An 8957-nucleotide genomic window follows, 5' to 3' on the forward strand; every position below is an offset into this window, starting at 1 on the left:
TTGGATGTAGTGTTAAAAAAATAAATTAGTTCATTGCATTTGAACCTGAATGTTGCCATTTTATCTTTACTGGTTGCTCTTAGTTTTTGACAGTGTTTTTATACAAACACCCACATAAATGGCCCTGAAAGAAAAGTACTGCACTTTAATAGAGAGTCATGGTTGGTGATTATAATGGCTCTAATCCAAAGCCCATTGAGGTAAGTGGGGACTGCTCATACACTTTAAGTTAAATGCATGTATAGGTGTTGATACAACCAGGTCTTTGTTTTCCTTGACAGGTAGATGTAAGCAAAAGTTGTCTTCCACATTTTTTCTTCCTCCTGTAAAATTCAGAAGACAGCTCTCAGGTGTAAATCAGGGCCAGCTCAAACGATATCAATACAATTCTGTTGGCTGAAGAGCTCATTTCAGCAACAGCACTGGGTTCATTGCTTGCAGGCAAGTAAAACATGGCACAATAACACCACCGTTTTGATAACACACTGAATTTATACAAGACTTCCATCCTGAGGGCCTTTAAGCATAACCTAAGGAGAATTTACGGGAAGGAATTCACTTGCAAATCCTCATGTCATTTGTTTTGCATTGGCAGCTCTTTGTTACCATAACATAAATAATTGTGGATGAATGTCATTACTTTGATTAAGTGCTACAAGTCCATACATTGGCTAGCCATTATTGTGGTGAATTGCTATAATGGCTTCAGACTTGACATTCACCGCCACGTTGTAAGGTATGCGTCTCGCTGACGTATCATCATCGTTATCATGGATAAAGTGCAAGAAGATACTCGTCTTCATTAAATTTTCTATTAGACCATTGATAATTAATACATATCTCATGTTTCATCTTGAGTCGTTTTTCTGGGGAGTGTTGCTGTTAAGCGACTCAGGGCTAGAGCTTTTTGGCTTGAAATCCCTGCCGTGTGTGCATGATCTAATTTATTGACTATGCTCTGCAAACTCACAGGCTTCAGGAGAGCTCCGTTTTGGATAAATCTTCAAGAAAAACAATTAAGGATTTAAGCGTTTTATTATTTTTTCTGGGCTCACAAAACCTTTTCTCTCCCAACTCCCACACTTGCATCATTTTGTGTCATGCTCTGGAGGGCTCGGTGGAGTTCTCACATCCCTCTGGCTGGCTTTTCACCCAGAGGTTAATGTGCAAACATTGGTGAACTCATCAGGAGCTCTTCCAAGGGATCCTAGAGGGGCTTGTATACTATTGCTTGGACTGCTGGTGAGCAGTTTGTTGCAGCTCCTACCTAAAGTGTAAAATAACAAACTTTAGCTAATTTGAAACATGAGCTGCAGCTGGCGGTGGTGCTGTAACCAGTGTTCTCACTTGCTCAATAGAAAGACAAAGGGCTGATCTCGCTGCTGGTTTCCAGCTCCCTTTTCCTGTCTGAAGATGCTTCCAGGTTAGCACTAAAAGGCACTGGCAGGGCATTGCAGGAAGCTAAAGTTCATTTCCCTGGTGCAAGGTATTTTTGGGAAGAAGATTTTTCAGCCAGCAAGGGTCATGCTGTGACTTTCACAAGCTTCAAATTAACTTTAAAAACAAAACATAGACAGGAAAAATACCTACCCAGACTTAAAATCAAAATGATCTCTTAACTAAGCAGCCTTCAGTGTTTAGACTAGAGCTTGTCTCGCTGGGATCTGTTTGCCCTCAGGCTTTGCCTTTGAAGGGCTGAGCAGGCAGAGCAGAGTAAGTTTTCTGACACAGGATGACGTGGAGCTTGGACTATGGAGCCATGGTTGTGTGCAAGTGGACTCCAGCTCTGCCTCTTGTTGGCCTGAAGAGGTTGGTGGGAGAGCCTGTCTCTCACTCTGTGTTAGAGGAGGAGCTCAAGACTAAGCAACCCAAGGGAGGAGGGCAGTCGGTGCCAAGTCCCTGGGGTTATGGGCACCCTCATGGCACTTTTGGTTTGCATGGCATCCTCACTGGTTGAAGAAATGAATTCTTTGAGGATTTACAGGAAGAGAGCAGGTGCCAGGAAGAATATGCCTCTCCTGACTTAGTGTAAGCTGGCCTGTCTCTTCTGCATGCCTGTATTCAGGGCTTCATCCATCCAGGGGCTCTGGCAATGGCATTGTGGCTTTTTATGGTCTCCCTTGTAATTTCCCTGGGGGAAAAAGCTGATTTCCACTCAAAGGCAGGGCTGACCATGCAGAGGTGCTTCTCTCTGATAGGACCAAGCTTTGCATTTGGGCTGGGATCTGAGCCTTGCTACGTGGCGGTGGCTCCCGAGTCACAGGACTCCTGCTAGGTGCAGGATTGCACCCTGCCTCATGCAGAAAGGGGTGGTCATTGCTGCAGTTGTGGGGCCTATTCTGGACAAAACGACCCTGAAGCAGCAATTTCCCCTTGTAAGGGAAAAGCAAAGCTCAAGATGCATTCCCAATCTTTGGCAGGGTTCGCAGGCAGGCTGGAAGGGGCTTTGAGCAAAATGGTCTCGTGGAAGGCATTGCTGCCTGTGGCAGGGGGTTGGAACTGGATGAGCTTTAAGGTCCCTTCCAACCAAAACCATTCTATGATTGCATGATCCTATGACTCTGATTCAAGAGGGATGCAAGAAAAACCTTTCCCCCTCTAAGCACAGAAGACCTGAGGAAAAGGTGTAAAATGGAAAAAGGAAGCAATTTGGGAAACCGCATTTTTCTGAGGACTGCGGGTGTAGCTGTGGAACTGCAGCAGCTGTGTGTAGTGAGGTTGTTGAGGGCAGCATGTGGCTCCCAGCCGCGGGGGGATGCTGTGCGGTGAGGACGCGCAAGGGGCGGCTGCGGGCGGAGGCGCCGTTCCCAGCGGTACCTCTAGGAGGAAACCTCAACCTGTGTTGTGTCTGCGGGAGCCGGGCTTCCCGGCGCTGCCGCTCAACTTTCGCATCGCAGCTAAGTTCGTACTTCTGATTTTTCTAAGTTATTTCTTTTTTTTCTCCCCCCCCCCCTTTTTTTTAAACATTTATGTAGAACACCACATAATTGCAGAAAAGATAATAGTCACATACCCTAGGGCTTGGTGTACACTTATGTTAAAAGTACAGCTTTTATTGGCAACTAAAGTAATAACCTTTCCATGTCAAATTGCTTTAAATTAAACTTAAAAAAAAATATGCTGGCTGATACCCACACTTAGTAATTGTCAAACATTAGCATAATGTGGAATACTAAAGCTGCTTAAATCTTGGGTTTAAAAATAATTATTTATTTAGGTAAATTCTCTATTCAAAAGCATAATATTAGATTTTATTTTTTTTTTTCTTTAGCACAGCCTCCTCCATGTAGGTGTTAAAATGCAGACCTAAGCTTGACATGGAAGTGGGACTGCACATTATTGTGGCCTCTGAGAGTTTAAAAGGTTTTTATACCTTTATCTTATCCATCCATCACTGGTTACCCTGAAAGAAAGGTTTTGAGATGACACCTCCAAAGGCATAGGTGCTGTAGGTGACATCTGGGGACCCCAGACTGGCAACGTGGAACACGTGCACTCTGCAGCCGTGAAGGGCACACACATTTCTCATGCTGGAGGACACCTGGAGGTAGGTGTCTCCCGTATGCAGGTGTGCAAAGCCAAGGGCAGCAGGGCAGGAAGGTGTTTCATACAGGTGAGTTTTGCTTACCTATTTCAGCACAGAACTGGAGCAAATGCGGCGGGGGGGGGGGGGGGGGGGGGGAACATTCAAATTTCCAGTATGGAGAAGGAGAGGAAACTGTGGGATGTGGCTCTTGGGGCTCTCTGCTGCACCTGGAGGAAACTGGACCTACCAGATGCAGTGAGGACACAAGTCCTCGTGGTTTGCTGCTTTTTGGGAGGCCCTGGCTCTGACGTGCCCTGATGAGGACTTCCATCACTCTTGCAGGGCCTCCCTGTGGAGTCCACCACAGCGCCGTGATTTCTCCAGAAACATGCCAGTGTTTTGCTGGAAGTTCACCAAAACCCATTTTGGAACATTTTCTTATAGAAATCAGCAGTTCCCTTAGGGCAAAAGGTTTTGTGGCAAATTCCTGCACCTTTGGCTAGCAAAGCAGAAAGGGATTGCCTTTCTCATTCCTTCAGGGAGCAAGAAGCTGGGCAGCTCTTGCTGCCTTTCTGGCCAGCTGATGCGGGAACAGAAGGGAGAGGTAGCACCTGGGAACAAGAGGTTTATGATCTTCAAGAGAGACTTTAAACAGTTGTTGGGAAGGGAAATGCAAGAAGCTGAGGACTGAAAATTGGATACCTTTCCCAGCCTTGCCTAATACCATATGTGTTTTACACTGTGATTATGAATCTGATTATATATTAATTTCCACACTGTTTTAATTCTTTAAAGCAGGGAAGGAAAATACATGCTCTTCCTTGGAGAACCCCAATGCAGTCTTACAGCATATGCCTTCTCACCAGAACAGGTTGAAATTCTTTAAAACTCTCAGATCACAGTGAGTGTTTGCTGCTAGATTTTCACCTATCCTGTGCCTTTTCTCCATTCAGTGCCTCTTTCTTTTGAGCTCTCCCTTCCCTACCTGCCCTATCTGACCTCTGCTGCCAGCGTTGCTGCTGTTGCTCCATTGCACCAAGGCAAATAGAGAAGGGTGGAAAAGGACCAAGCAGAGTATGCTGACACTGCACACTCACTACTGAGAAATACCTCTCAATACCCAGGCCTGGATTTAGCTTTCATTTACTTGCTCCATCATAACCCATGAAGCTTCTGGTACCAGGACTCTGCTGGCGATAGTAAACGCAGGAAGAATTTTGTTCATGGTGAGTACAAGTAATTCCCATCTCAATCCCTTCCCGTGAACATGTTCCTGAATATAGGGCTGGCCTGAAAATGTATCCAGGCATAAGGGAAGGCTGTAGATCCCATTCCCACTTTTGCTAAGAGTCCTTTCCTGAACTAGGGCTCAGTGAGACTAATTCAGCCCTTGCTGGCTTGGGTGTGGGGACAACATGCCCTGTCCCGGAAGATGTCCTTTGGGACACAGCCCCACACTGCGGCTGCAAGTGCTTTCTTCCATGCTTTATTTGCTCCCCTTTCAGCAGCATAGCATGCTATGTGCAGGCACAGTTTGTGTCTTTCGGAAGCCTCATTAATTCACAAGATACATACTTTTTTTTTTGCTTGACAGTTTGCAACAGCTTCTTCAATGTGTAAACTAGCATTTTCAGATTTGTATTAGAATACAGACAAATAGATTTGTGTTTCCATAAGCTACTTCCTATGTCCGGACAGACTACTGACACTACCTTGCATGTACAGTTGTGGCATAAATGATATGTTAACACATGAGAGAAGCCATTCACTTGAAACTCTTCAGGATGATTAAGGACTTTAATTACAGCCCTGATTAAAACAAGGTTTTGGTAAATAGCAAAATGGCAAATACTGTGCTATTCCATTACAAACCTCTCTTGATGATGGTGTGGTTTGTCTCTGTTGCTTCTCTTATTGTCATATCACCCATCCAATTCTGATGTTCAAATCCCACCTAAGAAATGGTAACAGGCTTTACTTCAGTGCTTACCTGTGAGTAAGGTGTTGGAAGTGTTGATTTACTTTTGATACGCTGCACAGTGCCTACGCTGGCATAGATGAATTAGTTGTGGGTCTAGGTTCACTACCACATATTACTTTTTCCAGATCTGAGGTAGATGTACTCACCATCTTGCACAAAACCATGTTAATGCCTTTCATCAGGATTTCTCAGGGCAGTGTGATCATCTGGGAAATCAGTTTTGTCCCCTTTTGCAGGGGACTGTTGCCTCTGGTGGCAGAAATGCTGGTTATATTTAGAGACTCCAAGCAGTACCACGCAGAACACAAGCTTCAGTGAACTTCAGCATCTCTCTGCCCAAGCATTTCATGTGCTCTTTAGTCTTCTACATAAGGGTTTTTCTTTATTTCTAATTTTAAATGGATCTTTCACTGCAGAAATGTTGGGAAGTCTCTTCTGAGTGATAGAAATGGCTTGAGTGGGTCGCAAATGTTAGGAAGTTGTCCTCCCTCTTTCTCTCCTCTGGTACTTCCCAGAGTTAGTCTAGTGGTCCTGAATGGAGAAGCAAATCTTTCCTCTTCCGAAGCTCCTCATAAATGTGCTTGCAGTTAATATGAGTCCTTTTATATTCTCTCCCTTCAAATTCTTTGGATTAAAACAAATACCGTCTGGTTCTTTTAGCTCTTTTGATTATATATTCAGAACTATTGTGTATCCTGGAAAATGAGTTCTTTTCAGTTTTCACTTTTCTTGACAACAAGCTGAAAAATTTCCCCAAATGAAAATTTTCTGCAAAAGTCTTGGTTTGTTCCAAGACCCATTTTTCAAATAAGTAACGTTTTGATGAAAAAATGCCAACCTGTTCTACTTAACAACTGTTCGTAGAACTGACGAGAGAAAAACAAGGAATTGGAGAAAAAAATTACCGAGTCTTTTATGTAGAGTTAATCTTTGAATATTCCTGTTGTTTCAGTAACAGACAAGATGTTGGTACAAGTAGATGAATATTTAAACATTAGCGTTGACACTGACTTATCTTCTCGATAGCATATTGATCGCTTTCTTTCTATAGAGATTATTATGGACTTCCCATAGAGTCAGTGAGCATCTCAATGAAGTCACAGCCTGGATGTTTATGCAGGTATTTCCTTAGAGATTGCTTATACAATCTATGCACCAAATAAGCCCCCATAAATGCACCTCAAGGGTAAACATGGTGCACATTTCTGCCTTTTTATCACCACTAGCATGTGTGATTAAGTAGAAAAGTTGGTGTCATGATGCAGTCTTAACTTAATATCTATTACTCATTGCATTTGAAATGACCAATAGCTTTTCTCTTTACCAAAGTGTATGTCAGCTGATTTAGGCTGTCCTCCCTATGGAAATGGATGTTTTCCAGGCATTAACATTGTGCCTGAGGGATTAGAAACTCTACATCTCTTCCCATGGACACCTGTAAATCTGCATCCATGCCTTCAGGAAGTCTCTGAAGGGTGCTGTGTTCACAGGGGTATCCCAGCACACCCAAGGGACCACAGCCAGAGAGCTGTCTGCTGCCCCTGACACCAAGTGAGAGGGTGACTGCCAGACTGTCACTGCTGCAGAACTCAACTGCTATAGAAGCATGCTGCTTGTATTAATACAGGATCTGTGTTGTGTTAGTGGCACCAAATGAATTTTGCTGTGGATGGAGATGTATGGAAAGAGGAGTTTTAAAATGAAAAAAATGTTTAGTGCGGTAGAATATATGCTAGTGTCTTTCAAGAGAACTTTATAAAAAAAAAAGATCAGTATCAGGAAGGAAAAACAGAAGTACATAATAAATTATGACTCAGAGAAAAACTCACATTGACTCTGAGAGGAAGGCAGGATTTAATTTTCACTGTAGTTAAGAAATGCCTCTCACTGACATGAAAATGAGAGGCAAAAACCACTGATCTGTGGGATAGTTTTTAATGTCATTAATATTTAAACTGGACAGTAGGCTTGGCGTTATTCTTATAAATAGCTGCTTTTTGCAAGTCTTGCAGAGTCATAGAAGTGCTCCAAGACTCTAAAAATCTTCAAAGGATAGTTTGTCAGCCTCGCAGTTCCCAGCCTCCAGCTCTGTCTGAATACTTGGATGAAGAAGAGTGTCACGCAGGCAAGAGGGTGTCTTCTAAAAGTTGTTCAGGACAGTAGCAGTTTTGGGTTGTTGGAACTCCTCTGGGATGTTGAAACTATTTTTGCGTGGAAGGTGTCTCTGTCTAGGTTGGAGGTGTCAGTTCTTGGGGCGGTGGGCATCCCTTCTCGACATCAGTGCTCTGGGGAGCAAGCAGGTGGGTTTTCTGAAGCTAGGTAGCATGGATTTACTTGGCCTGCAGAAATGTCTCCTTGCTGATAGCCTGCGCTGTGTGCCATCGGAAAGTGATATTGGAAACTTCGTATTCCCTAGGGCATTTGTGTGCTTCTTTGAGCAGCAGCTTTGGGCAGTAAGGAGAGACTTTATGTCATGGGATTGCTCTAAATATAGTTAGCCAAATTGTCATGCTTGGCCGGTTTCCATATAGGCATTTTTAGGTTTCAATCCATGTACGTTTACCCCTAATTTGAGCGCCAGCCTTGAATGAACCCTAGATGTGGAGTCAAGCTGGAGATGTATGATACAATTTTTGATAACACAAGGACCTGAAATTTGGACAGTGCCAGAATAAGTGCATATATTGATCCAGAGTTGTTTTAAATTAAACTGGGTTCTCTTAAAATATTCATGAACTGGAAGGGGTCAGTTAAAAGCTTCAAGCTGTAAGATTTATAGCAGACTTTATCAAAGCAGATGCGTTTTGCATCATTTCTAACTTTTGACTGGTGAGAAGTTTAGATTTTTTTATAAATACATATACATTTTCTCTAGCAAATGTGTGTGTATATTTATATATATATATAATTTTTTTCAAATACATCCCCATATGCACCCTCACTCTCAGAACATTTTGCTTTTACTCTCCCTGCGATTCAGTAACTTGCCTCAGCTGTGCGCCGTGTTGCCTTCCAAATGCAATGCATCATAAAATCATGATGGTTTGCCAAGCAAAAGAGGGCATTGAGCTTCTTTATGAAGAGGATATTTTTGCAAAGTGGACCTCATGTATATCCCAGTGGAATTTTCTGATGCTTCCATATTACTCCTGTACAAAACTTTTACAGAGTTATAGATCAGACATCAAAACCAGTAATTAATGTCCAACTTAGTCATCTTCAATATATGTCTATCCTTTTCATTAGGGAGCAGAGACATACCTTTCCTCTCCTATAACAGTCAGTTTAACGACCAGCCATCACTGCTTCTGCTTCTCAGCTTTCAAACCTTAGTTGGAGGATATTGCTTATGCTGCTTTGTGCGTCATTAGGTGTACGTCATGCTAAGTCCCATATACATAGCTGGGTATTCAAAAATACTTGCACATATACAATTTAGTGCAGAAAGAA

This window comes from Melopsittacus undulatus, chromosome 9 (assembly GCF_012275295.1).
Source record: "Melopsittacus undulatus isolate bMelUnd1 chromosome 9, bMelUnd1.mat.Z, whole genome shotgun sequence".
NCBI classification, from domain to species: Eukaryota; Metazoa; Chordata; class Aves; order Psittaciformes; family Psittaculidae; genus Melopsittacus; species Melopsittacus undulatus.